The sequence below is a fragment of the Bufo gargarizans genome, chromosome 4 (genome assembly GCF_014858855.1).
Source record: "Bufo gargarizans isolate SCDJY-AF-19 chromosome 4, ASM1485885v1, whole genome shotgun sequence".
In the NCBI taxonomy this organism is placed as follows: Eukaryota; Metazoa; Chordata; class Amphibia; order Anura; family Bufonidae; genus Bufo; species Bufo gargarizans.
In genome coordinates, this window is record NC_058083.1 from 490,330,295 (window position 1) to 490,353,403 (window position 23,109).

The window sequence follows — 23,109 nt, forward strand, 5'->3', positions numbered from 1 at the left end:
GCTGTACTTTTATCTGTTATTTTCTGTTTGCTGGATCCCAGGTGACCCTGACTCCCTCCGTGTCTGGTTTAGGGAGCCGGTGGTCGTGTCCCCTCACTATTGTAGGGTGTTCAGGTGTTATATAGTCGAGGTACGTGGATATGCAACCATCCACCTCTGGGATTTTTGCATAGGCTGAGCAGCCAGGGAAAGTGCCAGGTTTTGTGCAGGGGTCTCCCTTTTGGTTCCTTAGCTTTGGATCCAGTGAGTCATATATGCATGTTGCATTGTCTTGTTTCCTGTACACCGTCTGTGACAGCACCCAAATTGCCATTATACAGCTCTGTAATTCCAGCAAACTGCTCTTGTTATTGGGGTGCAAGTATTGTTTGATACAGCCATTAACGGGTTATTACAAGGAAATATTTCTATGTCTTATCTGCCCTTGTGCGGTGCAGTTATATGTTCTAAAGCATTTGGCCATTGTGTTGTGAAGTGCAAAAATTACAGCCCTTTTTGTCATATATTAGTGGCAAAAGTAAAATATATTTGCCGTTCAGTGGTGCAGTTATATGTTCTAAAGCCTTTTGTGGCGTGTATTAGTGGGAAAAACTAAGGGCCTATTTGCCGTTCAGCGGTGCAGTTATATGTTCTAAAGCATTTTGTGGCATGTATTAGTGGGAAAAAGTAAGGGCCTATTTGCCGTTCAGCGGTGCAGTTACCGTATATGTTCTAAAGCCCATTTTTGTGTTTATTAGCGAGGGGAAAAAAGGACTTATTAGCCATTGTGTGGTGAAGTGAGAAAATTACAGACTTTTTGGGGGTGTTTTGATTTTCTTTTTATTTATTTGATCTAACAGTATGTCAGACAGAGAAGTGCCAGGCCCTGCACAGGGGAGTGGCAGAGACCTAGATGTTTCTGGCGTAGGCACAGGTCGCAGCAGAGTAAGGGGCCGTGGCAGCAGGGGTCACTTCGAGAGGCCTGAGCTCCCAGTGTTAGCTAACGGTTGTGTCTTGACCAGCAACCCAGCGGTTCTTAAATGGTTGACTCGATCTTCGACTTTGTCGCAAGTGACTTCAGACACCCCCAGCCAAGAGTCGGTGGGATTGTCAGACACAAACCTTAGTTGGCTTGGCCCAGGAGCAGGTCCTGTGCCCTCACCTGTGCTCAACCTGCCTCTGTCCTTTTCTGTTCCCTCAGCCAGACAGGTAATGTATGCTGTGGGCTCAGCTCCACTATACAGTGAGGACGAGCTACTAGAAGACAGTCAGCAGCTACTGGCAAGCCAGGATGTGAAGGAGACATTCGCCGCTTCCTCCACTAGGCGGGCAAGTAGTGATGAGGAAAGTGGCATGGGAGCTGGTTGTTTTGCGAGCGGTCAGGCTCCTGACCCAGATATGGTTGAGGAGGACATCAGTGACGTGCAGACAGTACTCGACGATGATGATGTAGCTGATCGCACTTGGGAGCCGGGTGACGAAGGGGCTTCATCATCGGAAGAAGAGGGTGGCAGCTTGCCCATGAGGCAGCGGCAGAGCCAGCCAGAGCCATCTTTAATATTGATTGGACCCTGGGCAAGAATTTACTTGGGCCCCCTGGATCCCACCTTCCCACACCTTAGCATGCAATCACTCCCTCCACCACAACACACACACACACACCCTTCTCCAACCACCCAGCACCCTTACTCACATAAAACAAGTAATATACAGTGGATATAAAAAATAGTCTACACACCCCTGTTAAAATGTCAGGTTTCTGTGATGTAAATAAATGAGATAAAGAAATAATTTCAGAACTTTTTCCACCTTTAATGTGACCTAGCAGAAGCCTGAAGGTTTTGTGCCAATATTGACTAGTATTTGGAACTGTTCATAATTCCCTCTAGCTTAACTAAGGCCCCAGTTCCAGCTGAAGAAAAACAGCCCCTTGGCATGATGCTGCCACCATCATGCTTCACTGTGGTTATGGTGTTCTTTTGGTGATATGCAGTGTTGTTTTTGGGCCAAACTTTTGGAATTATGGCCAAAAAGTTCAACCTCGGTTTCATCAGACCATAACACCTTTTCTCACATGCTTTTGGGAGACTTCAGATGTGTTTTTGCAAAATGTAGCCGGGCTTGGATGGTTTTCTTCCTAAGAAAAGGCTTTCGTCTTGCCACTCTACCCCATAGCCCAGACATATGAAGAATATGGGAGATTGTTGTCACATGTACCACACAGCCAGTACTTGCCAGATATTCCTGCAGCTCTTTTAATGTTGCTGTAGGCCTCTTGGTAGCCTCCCAGACCAGTTTTATTCTCGTCTTTTCAATTTTGGAGGGACCTCCAGTTCTTGGTAATGTCACTGTTGTGCCATATTTTCTCCACTTGATGATGACTGTCTTCACTGTGTTCCATGGTATAGCTAATGGCTTGGAAATTCTTTTGTACCCTTCTCCTGACTGATACCTTTTAACAATGAGATCCCTCTGATGCTTTGGAAGCTCTCTGTGGACCATGGCTTTTGCTGTGTGATTGTTATGACCAGAGGATGTGGATCCTCTGTGTCAGCTGATAGAGGAATGGGAATTAGTCCAATATTGCTGACTGCTGACTCTCAGAGTGAGGACTCTGGTGTCTGCACCAGTTACCAAGAATGCAGCTACCTGCAGCTAGTGTGAACAGAGTCCAACAAAGGCAGAATAAAGGAACAGATGGTCTTTACTGGCAGACAGTATTCAAGAGTCATTTGACAGATACAGGCAACACAAAGTTCAGAGCAATATAGCGTGCAGATATAATCAGTCTCATAGGCAATGCAGGGTCTGGATCCAGGCAGACTTACAGGAGGTGATGGGCAGATGCGTAGTCAGACAGTGCAGAGGTCTATAATCCAGGTGATCCAATAAACAGACAGGCAGGCAGATGCGTAGTCAAACGAAACAGAGGTCAGAATCCAGGAAATCCAATAAACAGACACAGTGTGCAGCTTCAGTGGGAGTCAAGAGGTAGAACAACCATGCTTGGGCACTTCGTGATGAGTGAATGCTGCCTTAAATACAAATAGTCCCGCCTCCGGGTGGGGATGGTAATCAGGAACCAGCTGCCTACTCCTATAGGAAAGGTAGAGGTGCGCGTGTGCGCGCGCGTGCTATAGCGCATCAGATAACACCTAGCAGTAAGGACGGATGCGGCGGTATGCTGGCGGGCACCTGCGTCTCCTACAACGTAAGCCAGTACCGGGACCCATAGTGCTGCGACGTGAAGACAGCAATCTGCCACCCAGCGGTGGGGATGCAGACCCCATACTGACAGGGATGCGACTAAGAACATTTCAGGAAAGACCAACTAGAGCAGCTGAACTTTATTTGGGGTTAATCAGAGGCACTGTAAATGCTGGCAGGTGTATGCTGACTCCTATTTAACATGATTTTAAATGTGATTGCTTAATTCTGAACAAAGCTACATCCCCAGTTATAAGAGGGTGTGCACACATATGCAACCACATTATTTTATTTATTTTCCTCCACCTAAAAGAATTCAGTTTGTTTTTCAATTGAGTTGTACAGTTTATAGGTCACATTAAAGGTGGAAAAAGTTCTGAAATCATTTATCTTTGTCTCATTTTTTTACATCACAGAAACCTGACATTTTAACAGGGGTGTGTAGACTTTTTATATCCACTGTATATAATATAGCTTACAGTGAATTACTGTAAATACTTACAGTTCTGAAGACTCCAGCAGGCTCAGGATCAGTGCTCTGGGCAGCTGGGCTCAGGGCTGGAAGTGGGCACCGCTCTGCAGTTCAGGAAGGAGACCGGGGCTCAGCTCACCCTAGCGTTGCAGTGCCTCCGCGTGACGTCACAGCGTGCGGCGTACACAAAGGGCAGGGGAGGTTGGGAGGAGGAGCAAGCAAGTAAGTCCTTCACTATGCGAGCCATGCCGCTCGCATAGTGAAGGATAGGATCGGGACATGGAGCCGGCAGAGCGGAGGCAAGATATTTTACGACGATGTCATTGAATTTGTGGGCAGTGGCCAGCGAGGCTCAAGAGGCAGCTGCCCCTTTTTCCCCGCGTTAAAGATGGCCCTGATGGGGGATCTGTGGATGACACTGTTATTGGGGAATCTGTGGATGACGTACTGTTATGGGGCATCTGTTGATGACACTGTTATGGAGGGGATCTGTGGATGACACATATATAGCATCTTTTGCTATATAGGTGTCATCCACAGATCCCCCCATAACAGTGTCCTGCAGCCTCCTCTGACCTGTAGACTGTTACATTGTATACTGCAGCCCAACCAACCCCCCCAGTCCTCTGTTAAATAGCTTCTCCCCCGTTTGTATGGCAGATTTTGGCTCTGTGTGTTCCCCTCATCCACGTTGGCCGACCTACCTGCCCCCTCTCTCTCCTCCTCCCCTGCCTGGGATGTCATATTTGGCGGGGCCTCAGCCTGGGGCTGGTCCACTCCCTAACCCTGCAGCCCCCCGATGAGTTGCTCTGGGATGGGGTCTCTCTCTTTTCCTTGGGACAGGGATAAACTTTGGGGAGCACTGCAGAGCCTTCAGGAGGTGCAGGGAGTCCGGTTGAGATGCGGGGATCAATGTGGGCTCCAAGGGGCCCAACTGGAGGAGACGGTCATGGAAAGGGCCGAGTGTCTGCTGAGCTGTGAGCAGTCTGCAGATGGAGGAGCCCTCCCGGTACCGGCTCTGTACTAGTACTCACTATCAAAGTAGCGTAGCAGGCAGGCCGGATGGATGGCAGCGTAACGTCACTCACTGCGTCACGTGCCTGCTCCTCCCACTTTGTTAATGAAGCAAGCGGAGCAGGTGCGTGACGAAGTCAATGACATTACGCTGCTGTCCAGCCGGCCTGCCTGCTGTGCTACTTTGATAGTGAGTAGTGTACTAGTACAGTCATTGAATTTGTAGGCAGTGACCAGTGGAGCTCAAGAGGCAGCTGCCTTGGGCCTTCCAGGAAAAACTGGGCCCAGGGCAGCTGCCCCGCGTTAAAGACAGCCCTGGAGCCAGCAAGTCGCTACTAGTGTGGCCCGGAGTCAGCAGGGTGGCAGCAGTGGGAGGTTGGTAGCCAAACGTGCCAGGTGTAGACCACCCGCTTCGCAGGAGCCTACCTGCCCGGGAAGTGGCGGTGCATGAGTTCACTGAGGCAGCGGCAGTAGCAGTCAGTCAGTGCATTGTGTTGGGGGTAAAAATCACCTACACGGCAGTGTGGCAGTATTTTATTAAGCCGCCGGAGGAGGTGAACATGGCCATATGTAGAATCTGTGGGCAGAAGGTGAAGCGTGGCCAGGGTGCCAATGTTGGCACCACGGCCCTGCATCAACATATGCAGCATCGCTATAAAGTGGCCTGGGAGAACCGTGGCTCTGATGTGATGGTCCAACCTGCCGCAGCAACCGCTGCATCACCCAGTGGCAAGCAGCTGATTTCAGGCAGTCATCATCTACCGGTCCTGATGCTCCTGCTCCTCGTCCTCCTACTCCTCGTCACTAATTCCATCAGCAATCGATCATCAAAACGATTTCTAAGAGACAACAGTATGCATGCTCTTATCCAACAGTGCAGAAGCTGAACATGCTCCTGGCCAAGTTGCTGGTGCTGCTGTCTCTCCCTTTCCAAGTGGTGGACTCTGCAGCTTTCAGAGAACTGATGGCTTGTACAGAGCCGAGGTGGAGAGTCACAAGCCGTCATTTCTTTGCCAAAATAGCAGTACCAGCCCTGCACACTTAGAACAGAAGGTGGGCCAGTCCTTGAGCCTGTTGGTGTCTGCCAAAGTGCACGGCAGCGCCGACGTGTGGAGCTGTAACTATGTTCAGGGACAATACATTTCCTTTACGGCCCACTGGGTGAATGTGGTTCCTGCACAGCCACACCAGCAATTTGGCTAGGTGATGCCGCTTCCACCTCCACGTTGCCATGTCGTTGGTCCTGCGACAATGTCCTCCTCTACCTCCTCATCCTCCACCGTTTCCTCAGCCTCCACTGCAGGAACAATTCAAAGGGCCCCTCCAGCATACCACATCAAAGGATCTCAAAAGTGTAGGAAAACTATTCAGTTTTGTCCCCATTCATTGTCAATGGGGACAAATCTGAACTGAATGCATTCTGTTCTGTTGTGTTCCCATGATGCACAAGTGTTTTTGAGTACGTCATGGGATATTGATGAAGACGGATCAATCATGAAACACAATGTAAGTCAATGGTGACGGATCCATTATTTTGGACACGATATTTGACTTACAATGGATCTAGTGACGGATCTGTCTCGTTCATTTGGGATATAATATAACCAGATCCATTCTGAAGGGATGTAGACAGTTGTATTTTATACCAGATGCATTTTTGCTGAGCCCATGATGGATCCAGAAAAAAAGTAGATGTGAAAGTAGCCTAAGCAGTTTTTTTTAAATATAAACAAGTCTTCTGTAAATAACTGAGCTGAACTAGACAGACAAAAGGTCAGTGTGTCTGTTTTTTCCTCCTGTGGAAGATTTCTAACTTCTCAGTGCATAGAAAGAAAGTCCCAAAGTCTCTCAGTATTAGCTGTGTAATAACCCTTTCTACAGTGCAGTGCAGGTATATTGCAATAACAGTGCAAATTAACAGGATATATTACAAAAAACATATAAAATGCAGTTCAATATAAAACAGTAGAAGTGCATACAACAGCACACATCAAAGGGCAAGTTAACCTTTCCGAGTGTTTCCCCGAAATTAAGCCCTACCCCGAAAATAAGACCTAGCCCTATTTTGCAGGGTTTTGGGAGTAGGGCTTTAATATAAGCCCTACTGCAAAAATAAGCCCTAGATAAATTTTATATTTATGGAAGTGTGGGTGATTCAGCAGCTCAGGAGCCCTCGCTAATGGCTCCTGAGCTGCCAGGGCGAGCAGGCAGGACCTCGGCGCCAGAAATCTCCGCTCTCCCAGCTGATCGGAGGCGGAGGCAGGCAGGAGTTACAGCAGCGCAGGCTGCCAGCACTTTGCCTTCAGTGAAGCCGCTAGCCCACGCATACATCGCGGCTGGCGGCTTCACTAAATGCAAAATTATGCCGGCAGCCGGACTTCCATCTACCGTACGGGTACATCGCTGGGCACGCTGGACGACTTCTCTACCCTGTACTACTGCCAGCCCGCACATTCTAACAATGAGGCAGCAGGAGGATGTCCTTCTCTCTGTTGCCTGGAGCTGGATGTGCTGATTGGTAGTGAGCGCGTCCTGCTCCCTCCCCCACCTCCACCAATCAGCACCCTGTCATCTCTCATGCCAGATCTCCCTGTTTTTTTTGTTCAAGCATAAATGTGTGATTGTTGTTCATGGAGCCAAAATAAGCCCTACCCCGAAAAAAAAAGCCCTAACCCTTTTTTCGGAGAAAATAATAATATAAGACCCTGTCTTATTTTCTGAGAAACACGGTATATGGCTTTGCTTAGAAGCAATAGGGCAAATGTCCATAGTCCAAAGTACCCTTGCTCCAGGGAACTACTCCAGCAAAAACCTGGATGTTGGGGATGATTGTTCGCATAAGAGATGACCAACTACATTATCATATCTGTGACCAATATGCATTAGGTTCAGCATTTCTAGTTGATACCTAGCTCTCTAGGCTATAAAATATGGCTAATTTTATTCATCCAAAAGGCATCAAACGGACAGTGTAAAGAATCTTTGTAGGACCAGGACATGTATTGATGATACGACCAGAAATATGGAGTTTATTTTCATGCACAGCTCTGAGATGTGTTGACACAGATGGAAGGACCATGTGATATTTGCTACATAAAATGCATCACTAATGGGGTCATTAATATTGTTAGAGCAGAGTTTCAAATGTAATTTCCATGTTTCATATTACAAGCAGACTAATGGGTGACTCCAGGGTGATTACATGCAAATACTGCAGATAGATGAGCCGGGGTCTCACGCTGTAAAATAAACTGGGTAATACAGAATTCTATGGAGCAGGTTCATGTGGGAGCACAAGGGTGAAGTCATAATGGAAGACTTATGGAGCTGTCTGTAGGGATATTATGCAGCAGGATATATTTTTTGTTCAGGCGGTGTATGGCGGGCTACTTGTCATCAGAATCTTTCTAGTACATGGATCCCAATGGCAAAGACCCCCGCCAAACCAAAGGAATGTGCAAACACAATCTTATTGAGAAGGCACATTAAATAAGTCATGTTCGTGAGGCAAAGTGACCTGACAAGAGTGCTAGAGGTGGGTTATATCGGGTGGAGGGGAGACTTTGAATTTCCTTTTTAGGGGATGTGCCTGTTGTGGGGTGACTGTGGCTAATATTGTTATGGGGATCATCATGGGCCAGCTTAGAGAGGGAGAACTTATAGTGTCCAGAAACCCACCTCTGAGGAGCTCAGAAGACAAATGAAAGAGTTATACCTCTAAAAGGGAGCTCTCAATATGCTGCATGGCCCAGATGAGCAGAGGATGAGAGTGGTAGTGACTCTGGCTGTAACAATCACAGTGGCAATCTTCACAACAATGATTCCTAGGGCCAGAGCAGTGTTTGGAGGTCACACCCTTTCTTCCCTCTGGGCACAGATTGATGTTGAAGATCCTGCCTGATGGTAGTTGGGGTTGCTTTGATGTTATAGGTTTGGTACAAATGCAAGGCAGGAGGTGTGTGGTGCAATGGCCGGTGAATGGTGCAGGAGTCAGTAGCCAGGCCAGTTGTAGAAAATAAACATCTCTCATTACAAAAGTGGATAATAGTAAATAGTTCCAAGTGAAAATAGCGGAAATCCTCTCAGACAACAATGTATGGATTTGAGCAAGGATGGGAATTATAGTAGTCTATACTCCATCCTTCCAAAGTTTAAATCTATGGCTGTCAATATTACTTTTCTAGCTGTGGCTGTAATTTTCAAGTAAGGAATACAGGGTTGATGAGGTGGTTGACCAGACCATGTCCAAGAATGAAGGGTGTTTAAACGATGTCCCTCTCACTGCAGTAAAGTCAACCTTAAACAGAAAATTCCTTACTGATTGACCCAATACTGGGCCATCCTGATTCAGAACTCTCTTGGTTCTTTCCTTTATCTCTCTCTCTCTTTCTTGAGTACTGTAGACATGGTGAAGTCTTTCTCTCAAGTAGAGAATCTTCAGAGAAGGTGATTCTCTGGATCTTTGGAATAATACTGGGAGGAGTGGAGCACATGGAGCTTTCTCCCTAGCACACTACGCACCAGACTGAGTTAGGGGCAGACCTAAGCTTATGCCTAACGTCCTGCAGGTGCAGGACTGTTAACCCCGACAGGTCAATACAAAAGCTATACTGATTACATTACAAGGCATTAAAGGGATTCTGTCAGTAAGATTATGTGTATAGACCTGATTACATGTTATTGGAGGTCTCCTATAGCATGTCAGAAATATACCAGTATGTATCGTATGATTGATGCAGTTTTCCTGAAAAAAAAAAAGATTTTATATGTATGCAAATAACCCGTGAAAAGAGGCCAAAGGGCTGTCCTAACTGTCAGCGGAGCCCAGCCATGCCCATTCTGAGTGAGTCTATTACTTCCCCTCATCCTCAAGTTCCGTCCTAGCTTCTCCAATGTCATTCTGAGGCCGCAATGTAATCTCACTCGTGTGTGTTTACATGTCACCTAAGCGCCCGCACAGTCTCCCATCCCTGTGCTGGCAATAGCTTCATGGAAAGAACTGTACATGCGCCAGCTTGTGCGTAAGTGCGATAGTAGGCTGTTCTGGTTGGGAACAGCCTGCCGGATCTGTCTGTATGTGGCATTTGCCACGCAGCGGTATTTGTCTGTCCGATTCTCTGCATATTTGCAAGGTTGCGGCCATATCTCAACGGGTTCCCATTATAGTTAATGGGGCAGGACAGCATCCCTGTAGCTTCCGCCAGTGCTGAATACAGAGAGAGCTGGCAGATCTGACTACCAGCAATATAAAACTAGCCTAAGGATAGTGAATATCAATATTAAGCCCTTTATCAATCAGGACCACCTGTGACACAGTGAGAGGTTTGGTCTGGGAAAACAGGTATTTTCCTCCCAGCATGTGCTGCTGGCCTGATTTACAGTCAGATGAGGTCAAATACCAGACCGGATTTTAAATGTCGGTCCGGGTTTTGGCAGCACCTGGCTGTCCTTAAAAAGGCAGCTGAGCTCAGAAGCCATGTCTCTGTGTTAGGATCTGGGAGCCTTGTGTCTGGATGAAGGCTTGCTACCTGTTTGGAGTGAAAACAGGTTGGTGCTGCTATGAGCAAGGACTCTTTCAGGCAGAATTTCCGCATGGTGTGAATTACCACCAATACCGCAAGGTAACTTTTTGGTTGAATATGACTGATTGTTTTGTCACTTGCCTAAAGTGTGAATAAAACACTGAACTGTTTGATCCAAAGAACTTGTTGTTGCCTCTATACTGCGTCCGCTAATCCTGTTTACCAGAGCGAGTCCCCACAATTGGTGGAGGATGCGGGCAAGAGCAGTGAGGCTGGCTTGAACGTCAATATTTTGGGTTTCTGCATTTTTCAGGCACGGTTGTATGTCGTACATTAAACCAGCTGTATTACAACCAGTGCCCCATGATAAAATAGAGGCTGTTGTGAAGGCCCTCATGGAGGCTAATCTGCAGCAGCGAGAGACAAACCTGCAGCAACGTGAGGCTAATAAGCAGCAGCAGGAGACTAACCAGTTGCTGCTACAACACGTGATGGCTTTGCAGACTGCAGGAGCAACCCCGAGCGTCCACGATGCCCGGAAAGCAGTCCGTGCCGCGATTCCTAAGATGACCCCCGCAGACAACATTGAAACCTACCTGGCGATGTACGAGAAAGTGGCCATCAGGGGCTACCCTGTGACCAGTGGGCTGAGGTCGTCGCTCGATTCCTGGCATCCGATTCCCAGCGGGTGTATTTCGACTTGCCGGAAGATCAAGCGGCCTGACTACCAAAAAGTAAAGGGTGAGATTTTGGCAAGACTGGGGGTGAATGTGTTGGTCTAGGCCCAGCGGGTACATCAGTCGGGGTTTAAACCAGCTGAGCATGCGAGGACCCAGTATTATGACTTACTCCATCTCTTGCAAAAGTGGCTACAGCCTGATGTGCTGAGTCCCCCGGCTATGCTGGATAGACTATTAGCCGATATGTTCTGGAGCGCTTTGCCATACCCTCTCCAACACTGGATCGGTCAGGTGTCTCCTGGCAATGCCCTTGAGATGGTGGACTTGGTGGAAAGCTATGAAGCTACCAGGAATATAAAAGAGGGTTCTGTCGGGAGGGGGGTCAGCAAACCACGGAAATCTCCACCCCAGGCCCGGAGATTTGAGCCAATAAAACCCGCCGCATGGTGTGAATTACCACCAACACGGCAAGGTGACTTTTTGCTTGAATATGACTGCTTGTTTTGTCACTTGCCTAAAGTCTGATTAAAACACTGAACTGTTTCATCCAAAGAACTTGTTGCCTCTATACTGTATCCGCTAATCCTGTCTACCAGAGCGAGTCCCCACACACCAGATAAGTATTAACCACTAAGCCACTGTAGACCACTAGGGACATTATAAAAATGTGTGATATTATTTGTTTTTGAACGCATGTGATATAAGATGCCAAAGTGAGTATAATCAAGATTGTAGGGAGAAGGAGAGGAAATCTTGCTGCCTCTGTCCTGGCCACTAACGCACTAAGAAACCCTCTGTGGCTGTCACTGTTATGGGGCCATGTCATTGGGATTTTTGTCTGGTGGTCAACTAGCAGGCATTGCTACATGGCAGTAACTGATATAGCGGTCTTGTGGTTGTCACTGTTAGGAGAGTTATGAATTTTTCTTAAAGGGCATTTAGTACCTATGAAACTGGCTGACCTGTTACATGTGCGCTTGGCAGCTGAAGGCATCTGTGTTGGTCCTATGTTCATAAGTGGCTGTATTGCTGAGAAAAAAATAAGTTTTAATATATGCAAATGAGCCTCTAGGAGCAACAGGGGTGTTGTCATCACACCTAGAGGCTTTGCTTTCTCTGCAACTGCTGCGTCCTCTGCACTCTGATTGACAGTCCCAGGTTTCTGACATTTACACTGCCTGGTCCTGTCAATGAAAGTGGAGAGGGCGCGGCAGTTGTAGAAAGAGCAGAGCCTCTAGGTGTAACGGTAACGCCCCTGTTGCTCCTAGAAGCTCATTTGCGTATATTAAAACATAATTTTTCTCAGCAATGCGGGCACATACGAACATGGGACCAACACAGATGCCTTCAGCTGCCAAGCGCACATGTAACAGGTCAGCCAGTGTCATAGGTACAAATCTGCTGACGTTATAAAACATTTTTTTTTCGTATTTATTAGGACCCAGGCCATTGAGAATTTCTTAGAGGAGGAGAGCACACTACATTGCAGTTATATACTGGGACACCGTTTGGCGGTATTACTAAACATGTTTCAGTGTACTATATCTACCCACCTGTCTCTACGGAGTTTTACTTTTTTACAGGAACTAATGTTTCTTACAGTCAAGGACTACGGCATCTTACAGTGGCTGAAGGCACGTGTGGACCCAAGGAAGTAAAATCATATCCCAGTGAAGCTAACGCCAGTAATGGATAAAATACATTTTATGGATTCCAATGAGATAACCAGAAATATATTCATAAAAATACTTCTGGAGTCTCAAAAGGGTTTCTCGCGGGTCAATCATGACGGGATAACCTGATGAAGTTCCAATCATAAAATGGATTTAATGTCGTTTCTGTCCCCCCGCGATAGCATTTCATGCACATCATATATGAGATCAATACATAGGAGGGATGCACGAAATCTCCAGGCAAATGCATGTCATATTAAAAATGGGTGAGATGTGGGAAGCAAGGGACGGCCATGGAATGGATTTCCCTTATCAGTGCAGTGGTGGAGGCGTCAGTACTGGTCAGTAATCTCTTCCTCCTGCATTTCTTTCATCATCCTGTGCCTATAGTTATGACATGTTCGGCACTCCGTTCTCCAGCAATAACGAACGCTGCCCTGAAATGTCAGATAAGCATATCATCAACGGCTTCATAGAAAGCACAACAGGAGCGAAAATGGTCAAAAGTAACAGTTATATTGGCAAAGTATGGCACTCACTGGGCACCTCTTGGCACTATGTGTACTCACTATGGCACTACAGGGCTTTATGTTGGCAAAGTATGGCACTCATGGGCATGGCTTGGCACTATATGTGCACACTAGGGCACTACATAGGTACTACAGGGCTTTATGTGGCAAAGTATGGCACTCACTGGGCACCGCTTAGCACTACATGTGAGATTATGACACTACATAGGTTCTGCAGGGCTTTATATTTCACTCATTGGGCACCGCTTGGCACTATGTGTGCATACTATGGAACTACATAGGAACTATAAGGCTTTATGTTGGCAAAGAATGACACTCACTGGGCACCACTTGGCACTACATGTGCACACTATGGCCCTACATAGGCACTACAGGGCTTTAAGTTGGCAAAGTATGACACTCATGGGCATGGTTTGGCACTATTAGCACTCTGTATGGCACTATATGGCTTTACATTGGTAATGTATGGCACTCACTGGGCACTGCTTAGCACTACATGTAAGATTATGGCACTACATGGGTTCTGCAGGGCTTTATATTGCACTTACTGGGCACCGCTTGGCTCTATGTGTGCATACTATGGCACTACATAGGAACTACAGGGCTTTAAGTTGGCAAAGTATGCACTGCAGCACTCATTAGGCATTGCTTTGCATTATGTGCATGAACTATGGCACTACATAGGCACTACAGGGCTTCATGTTGGTAAAGTATGGCACTTACAGGGCACTGATTGGCACTACATGTACACCCTATGGCACTACATAGGCACTACAGGTCTTTATTTTAGTAAAGTATGGAACTCACTGGGCACTGCTTGTCACTACAAGTACACACTATGGCACTACATGGGCTCTACAGATCTTTATGTTAGTAAAGCATGCACTCACGGGGTACTGGTGACTGGTGGGCATTATGTGTACACACTATGGCATGACATAATCACTACATAGCCTTATGCTAGTAAAGGATAGCACTCATTGGGCACTGTTTGGCAATACATGCCCGCACTATGGCACTAAATAGGACTACAGGGCTTTATGTTGGTAAAGTATGGCACTCACTGGGAACTGCTTGGTACTACGTGCTCACACTATGGCACTACAGGGCTTTATGTTGGTAAAGTATATGCTGCAGCACTCACTGGGCATTGTTTTGCACGCACTACTAGGCACTAGAGGGCTTTATGTGAATAAAGTATGGCACTCAGTGGGCACTGTTAGGCAATATGTGCGCACACTATGGCACAAAGTAATCAATACATGGCTTTGTGTTGGTAAAGTATGACACTCAGTGGGCACTGTTAGGTACAAAATGTGCACACTATGGCACTACATGGCTTTTTACTTTTAGAGGGCAGAGCACACAGACACAGAGTGCAGTAAACCAGGTGGCAACTTTACTAATGGAATAATATCATCCACTACAAGGGCCGACATGGCACATTGCTAACATACAACAGCGCTGCAGTGAAGTGGTGAGACTCCATCCCATAGTCTTGCACTGCTCACCTCCTCATGACCAACCTTTATTGCCTTCAACTCTCTTCTGTAACACCCCAGAGTGCTGTTACCAGTCCTGCAAACTGCTACTTTCTTTATTGGGCTGACACCAATGACATCTATGTATTATATCAAGGTCCTCCACACTGTGCATTCCTAATCTGTTTGCATCTGTTATGTTCATGTAATGTGCCTGGTTCACCAGCAGGTGGCAGAAAACACGGCAAAGCTGTACTTAGAGAGAATGGAACTTACAATTCTATTCTAACCCCCCTCTGGAGAGAAGTGGGCTTGCCCTACTTCCTGCAGGAATGGTGGGGACCAGATAGCTTCAGTCTAGTTTACCCCCAGCCGGGGGAAGGGTGTGCAGGGGCATGTCTCTGCTGGACATGCCAAAGCCAGCCAGAGCACCTTATGCTTTGCTGGCCACGGGGGCTAAAGCCTGAAGCCTCAGGAGCCAGGAGATTAGTTCCTTGGCTGAAGTTAAGTCCGACTAAAGAGTGAAGTGCATCATAAAGAAGAAGCTGAGTTATACAGCCAGCCTGTCAGTACAGCAGAGTCAGAGAGAAAAAGTTATTGCAGAGTTGAGTTTGCCTGCCAGTATAATGCTAAAGCCTGCTGAAACCAAGACAAAGCCGGAAACTGTTTGGAGAAACGTTTTTTTTCAAGTAAAGCTGCCATTGAACTTTATCTCAAGGTCTGGACTCAAGTTATTTTCTCAATCCCTCAATTATTCCCCCTATTTATTGCTTCGGAGCTAAAGCCTGAGGTCCAGTCGTATCCAGGTAGGAGCACCATGATACACATAAAGAGACATTTTAGGCTGCACTATACCACTCAGCATTTCTACCAAATGTGGGACGCCATATAGAGGGCCCTGGGGGGAGGCGCCCATTGCACTTTCATATGCAAGCAAAGCTGCCTTGTCCTGGCTTGCTCAGTTGAATATTGGGCACTACATCAACCTGGAGCTGGTACACTTAGGTCAAGCACATAGGCACTGCGCCGTGTCCAACTAACTTTCGGCAGAAGCAGGGATCTCTCCCTCTCCTCCTTTCAGAGGGTGCACTCTCGGGCATCTGTCTCTATGTATAGTTTTATGTATTTGGGTGTAAACCTCAAATCCCCTAAAAACATAGTCCCTTACTCATGGCAGATAAGAAGACTCCAGCCAGTATTCACCAAGGGTGCAAAAAGAAGGAGAGGGCTACCAAAGTGCTATTCTCAGTATTTCACTGGGCACATCACAAGGCTTTATCAATACATTTTGAAGTCACTGTGATTGAGAACAAAAACGACTACTTTGATCACATTTAGGAGGGCAGTTCACATGCGGTCACCTGATGCAGATGGGTTAAAGTGCGTCTGGAACTCTTGGTAATTTCAGAATAGGGAGATTCTGTGAGAACTCAGTCCTGTAAACTGCAAGGCAAATGAAAAAAAATAGGAAAAGAAAACACAATCTGCGGTAAAAAGGGGAACCTGACATGTGGAAACATGCTTACTCAGCGAGAATACTCTCATCCTCCGCATTAATCCCCTCTGTGTTACCGCAGTTCTCACACCACAAAGACTTGTAGGAACTGTTATTTTGGGTGAAATGTATGAATGACTACAGTATATCAGAGGTAAAATGTCAATGCAAAATCTGTAAAAGGTTCCACCACCTACCAAGTGGCATTTTCCGGGTTTTAGATATTGGTGACCTATTAATATCAGATCAGTGGGGTCTGATACCCAGTACCCCCATGGATCAGCTGTTCTGGCACCAAAACTAACACGGAGGATGGAGCCGGAAGCAGATGGTGCCATCACTGTGTAGTGGCCGTGACAGGGTACTGCAGCTCAGCTCCCACCTAGCAATGTCTAGAACCAGGGCAACCCCTTTATCATCGGTGTCTCCACAAATGCCAGAAGGACGTTTGGACCCCTGATATACTCATTTGAAATTGCTAGCTCTGCACCTCCAAGCATGCCCCTGACTTCATCCATCTGCATCATTCCAGGTCTTATACATGTATATTTTCATGTATGATATAGTAGTTGGAAGCTGCACACCCTGTCGCTGTAACTGTGAAGGTTGGTGCTCGTTCCTCCAGGGTCCGCTGTCAGAGATCACCAATACCATCAAAACTATAGAGAGCATAAGTGATACAATTAAGATTTTACTGTATATCCAGTGTCACCAATGACAATAAAGCAACATTTCGGGCACTAGTTGCCCATTATCAAGGGCGCATACAGCCCACACCACAGCTTGATAAAGGGCAACTCCAGCCCAAAATGTCACTCTGTTGTAATTGGTGGCACGGGATCTACAATAAAATCTTAATTGCATCATCTAATGTAGGGGTGCCCAACCTGCGGCCCATAGAGCCACGGCTTGTGGCCGCCGTCCTGCTGGACAGAAACACAGCCGATCGTGTGATCAGCTGATACACAGGGCTTTTTAAAGATGAAAGATGTACAATTTTCGTCATCACCTCTCCCCGTGTAATCAGGGACGCATTGCAATAATCAACAGAGGTGAAAGAGGGAGGAATGACTGCGGTAGCGATCATTACTTCCCATATTACAAATGAGCTCCGATGGACAATATTTTTGCGGTCCCTTGAAATAGAGCAATGTGAAAATGCGGCCCCCAGACAAAAAAAGGGTTTGCACCCTTGATCTAGTGTATAAGACCCTTGGCCTTCATACAAGCATAAAGCCTACCACAACTTGCTCACCACTACCAACATAAATGCAATTATTTATACTGTTTCCTTCTCCCCAATTTAGTCCTGCATCATGGATGGTCAAGTGGGCATAGATCATGACTTAGGAGGTACTTTGCTGTGCTTCTCCAACGAGTAAGTTATCTGCTGTCCACTTTTCATATTTGACCATCATATGATCCCTAAAGCAGCAGATCTGGTCGACATCATGCACCTACCAGAGAATCATGGATATTATAATATGATTACACCAGGTCATCTTTTGGTTGACCACTAACTGAAAAACGAAAACACCCCCATTCCATATGCCATATTCATGGCTGTCATAGAGGGGGATTCCTGACTCAGAACTCTTTGTTTTCATCTCTTCCACCATCTATGTATTACATTATTCCTGCAGATGTCACCGGGGTCACCAAGGGTTTTCTTTGTGAGACAAACCCTTTAAGAGGACACATCGAAGGTCTCAGATATAAAATTAATTGTACCAAGCAAATAAATGTAAGAGGATGGAGGATGCTGCCACGAGGACAAATGCTCTTCAACTCCTTCCTCAGCAGAAATCATCTTACCTGCTTTCAATCAAGCACATTACTTCCCTGACCTATGTAAAGACAATGACAAGCAGGAGCTTAATGGGAATAATAATGATCACTTTTTCATCTTTTCTGACATCTATCATAACCATGGCACAGTGTTGGGTTGCAGAGTCCCTTGAGTGTTATCAAGGAGAGCCATCAATGATCAACGCGTGAATTATGTCTTATTTATCAAAGGACTGTCAACGGAGGGACACTGCAGTAAAAAACTTCTTACTTATCTGATAAAAGGATATGGGGCCAGGAGGAACATCAGAAGAGCACCACATGCTGTATGACATGGGAGCCTAATTGAGGACCTAACTCATTAAAATATTGGAGACTAAAAAATACTTATATAAAGGATCATGTATTGGTTCATATTAACGCTCCGTACATGCCATAATAAGACAGTTACAGAGCTCTATGGTGTCAGGAGTTCACCCATCTAAATCTCTGTGTTTGGCTTTACTGGGAGGGTTGGCATACCAATTAGCCAAGTCCTGGCTGGTTAACCTGTCAGTGTGACTGGAAGCCAAGCCGATCAGATTTCTAACTCTGTGTTCAATCCCAATTTGACTTGCCTGTGATTTTCTATATTGAAGTCCTGACCTCAGTCGGGTACTAGGAGTTCAAATTAAGTAGTAAGAAGCAAACTGCTCAAGAACCAGGTGTCACAAGACGCCGGGGCGCTTACTCTCCTCAGCGCCACCGGCGTTCTGTGTCTGTGCAGGAACGAGGACACGCACAGCGTCCTCTTCTCCTTGGTGATAAGGGGCGGGACGGACCGGCCGTGCATGTGTCTTCCGCACGGCCGGCGTCCCCAGTTCCCCCAGCAACCAGGCGGGATCTGAGCACTGAGCTGGGCACTCGGTGCTCAGCTATACTCCCTGCTGCGGGTCATGTGACGCTGGCCACGTCACATGACCCCAGCTAGTCAGTATTTAACAGGCAGCCTGCTGGCCACAGGTTGCCTGTTAATTTTAAGTTCCTGGCAAATTGTTTGACTCCTGAATACTTACCTTATCCTGTTCCCTGACGATCCTTTGCCTGCTCCTCCTGTACTTTGCATCCCTCCTGGTATTTTGACCACGACTCCCACTTGACTACTCTTTGTTGACTCCTGTGGTACTTCTCGACTCTCCTCATATTTGACCCCGGCTTTTCCTGACCATTCTTTGCTTAACCCTCTGTACTGCGTTGCCCTCTTGGTCCTGACCCGGTCCGTTCACGTTCCGTATTTTGTCTTGTCTGTCTTCCCTGCACATATTCTAAGCTAGGGACTGCCGTCCAGTTGTTCCCTGTCATCAGGACTCGTGAGGCAAGTAGGCAGGGCCAGGGGTGAGGGTGGAGCGCAGTGGTCACTATCCTTCCCCCTGTGTGTGTGTGTGTGGACGTGACCGTTACACCAGGACTTCAGTTTGGAAAATCACCATCAAGTCAATTAGGAGTCAGCGGTCTTAAATCCTCCGCCTAGCTCTGGAATCGGACACAGAGTAATGCCTTATTCACAGTCAGTGTTTTGGTCAGTGCTTTCCATCAGTGATTTAGAGCCAAAACCAAGTGCCGATCTTTCCCTTATACCTGTTCTGTGTGTAGGCTTCACTCCTGGTTTTGGCTCAAAATTACTGATGGAAATCACTGACCAAATCACTGACTTGTGAATAAGGAATAAGAAAGCTGATTGGCTTGGCTTCTGGGACTTGGCTGTTCGGCTTTGCTACCTCCCACCAAACACAGCCATGGACAAGGATTTGTCTGGTTGAACTCCTGACAGCCTCCAATTTCTGTCAAATTCTGGAAATAAAATTGTGTCATGATCTATCATATGCTGTATTACAGAGGCATTCTAGGGAAGAACATAATACGGCACCTTATAGTGGCACCATGTGGTGGCACATGATATGCCTATATAGAGATTTAGGTACTTTGTGTGACACCTACCGGGCTCTGTGTGCACCAGAAAATAAGAAGATGTTCATAGATCCATTGAAATAAGAGGTTTTGCCATCTTTGGGGGTTCAAATTAGAGTTTTTTTAGTTTTTTGGGGGTTTTTTTATTGGTGATTTCGTTAATTTGGGATAAATTATTTACGATGGTTTACCATAATTTTGACTGGTGCTATCAATGCAAGCTACATAAAATGTTGTTTAGAAAATTTGGTACCAAAACCTTCTTGATCAAATATGTGCCCTAATGCAGCGATAAAAAAAACTGTGGCTTCATCCAGTCTGGCAGATGTCTGCATCTCTGCAAATTCTTGTCTTCTTCACCAGCTAATTGATATATCTCATCCAAGCTTTTCCTAAATCTAGGTTGGTGAGGATTTTATCAGCATTTTTGCACTTTTTGTTATCCTAAATGACTAGGGCAAGCCTGGTGTCCAGCAGATGGTTTAAATTTGGGGCTTTTTGGGGGCCTCTATGAAGTAGAGAATTGCGCATATCCGAAGGAGCACTGTGTTGGTACAAAGCATGGATATTTATCAGGAGTAGCTCTTTTTACGACCCATAAAGAATTTTCTGTCTTGACTTCAATTAATGGTAAATCTCTCATGGAAGAATTTGATGTTGCTAGGCACATCTCATATCTTGGATGATCTGAGAACAGCCAGCTCTCTTCCTTCTATGACCTCTAAGGCAAATAAACTATAATCTGTTATTGCATCTTCGGCATCAGATTTCCTTCTCAGAGTTCACAAATTCCTTGAACAAACTATATTTCAGAACTATGAATCAAAACGCTGTTATATGACATGTATTATGTCTCGACGTACCGTAGTAAAGCTTTATTGCAGAGGACCTCCAGTCTCCCATTTTGCATTTATGATGTACAACATAAGGCAATCTCAAACATTTTAAAATAAATCTAACTTCCTCTAGAAAAATGCCAGACCTCTGAGACTAAGTATCTACTTCAACTTCCGCTCATCATTCACATGACACTTTCCAAATGGCCAGAGATGTGAATGATGTCAGATGCCTTTACCCACCAATATCATCCACTAAACTCAACAGATATATGCTAATAGGCAGAGGTATACCTATAAAAGATATTTCTTTACAGTTGTACCCAATGATTCATTTGCCATGTAGGAGTCTACCAGTCATAAAAATGGTACGTGAATCTGAATGACCCTAAGGGGAGGGGAGGATGGGATAAGTGGTAGCGGCTATGATGGGCAGTAGTGCTCAAAATACACAGTGACGATATTCCCTCTGGCATTTCCTTTAGGACACTCTTGCCTGTTGATAGTTTGGGTGCCCTTGATGGTGGATAGTTGGCAGGGTGCAAGGCAGGAGGGCCGATGTAGGGGCCAATGGATGGTGAAGCTAATAACCAGGGCAGTTGGTTGCAATAAATAAAGTTGATCTTTACTGAATTGATGATAAGTGTAGTAGTATAGCAGAAATTGGTAAATTCCTGAGCTACATCACAGAGCTTACTTTGTATGGCTGTGTATAGGCAGTGGCAAAGATGGAAGTATTAGTCCCTGAGTCTCTCCCTCTAAACACTTTCCAATTTGACCACAAGAACCAAAAGTCTCAAATCAGTACTGCAGTTCCCACTGCAGGGAGCAGATCTTTAAATGGACAGGCAATCTGTTATAAGTGTTGCAGGTGCCAAATCCATATACCCTCTACACGGGCAGCAAAGTCCATAGCCTGAAACAAGCATTACCTTTGCTAACAGACACAGTCCCTGTGATCCTGAACAGTTTGAAGATGTCCGTGCTTCCTTCTTTCAGAGGTCTGACACTTGTCCTCGGCATGTAGGGATGGAGAATCTTTTGTAGTAGGCCTCATACTTTGGCTACTAAGGCTAGACTCACTGGATGATGCAACCAAAACTACACATATCTTCCCTTATAGGGGGAGGTCCAGTCTTCTCTATGCTGAGTAAGGCACAATAACTAAGCTGTGCCACCAATATACAAGTCTTGGGATCACACTGAAAGCACGGAAAGTACATTTACTCTTAATGGTAGATATTAACCCTTTTAATAATGAATTACCTCTTAGCAGTGATCCACTGGTTCACTTCATTTATAAATGGCAAGTGATACAGTGTTATTAATTTTGAATTGGTGCCAGGTATATCAAGTTACTCCTCTGTTGACAGGGAGGGACTACCATTACCCTCTTGGATAGTGGGAAATTAGTAGTCTATAATTGTGATAATGGATATTAGATGGTATGCCTGGTAAAGCTTTTATTTAACTTGGGCAACTTTAAAAAAAAAAATGTTGGGACAACCCCTTGAAACAGGCATTGTGTGGCAGTATTATGTGGTAATTGCATGGGGCTATTATACTGGCACCATAATATAAAGCACTGTTACGCTGAGCGCTCCGGGTCCCCTGCTGGCCGCGGAGCGCTCACAGCATATGCCCCCAGGCAGCACTCCAGTGTCTCGGCGTGTGCGTCCTCGCTCTCTAGGGCGGGCGCGCGTGCGCCGGGACTCTTAGATTCAAAGGGCCAGTGCACCAGTGATTGGTGCCTGGTCCAAAAGGGATATTAAGGGTTAAGGTTTGTGAGAGGCAGTGCTGACTTAATTAGGCTGCACCTGTGCACTGCCCATTTATACCTTCTACTCCCACAGCTTCCTGCCGGATCTTTGTGCCTTGTGCCTCAGAGAAAGCGTTCCACAGTGTTTGTTTGCCTTGCCTGTTGCCGAACCCGTTGCTACCGTCTACTCGCCTTAGAACCTTTGCCACCTGCCCTGACCTCTGCTACGTCCGACTACGCTCTTGCCTTCTCCCTGTGTACCACGCCTTATCAGCTGCCAGAGAGGTCGAGTTGTTACTAGGGGACACGACCTGGTAGTTACCGCCGCAGCAAATCCATCCCGCCTTGCGGCGGGCCCTGGTGAAGACCAGTAACTGCTTAGAACCGGTCCTTTAGTACAACCCGCGCCATCGCCTCTCTGGTCCAGAGGATCCACTACCTGTCCTGCCGGTACGTGACAAGCACCAAGTATTGTAGCAAAAATAAGGCTTCCTCAATCATAATAAAGACTCGAGACTGTACACCACATTGTACGGTAGAATATACTGCATTGCTTTTGATGCTAATGCAGCGGAGACACCTCCATAGATCCTTATGGTCCCGATCAACCATCCTTGCTGTACTAGAAACTCTTCACACCCATTATTTTACCATGGGAATGGTTCACTGTTGACTCAGCTGGCAGAGGCGGATTTTAAACTCCCCTACTTGGCCCCTGTAGCAAAA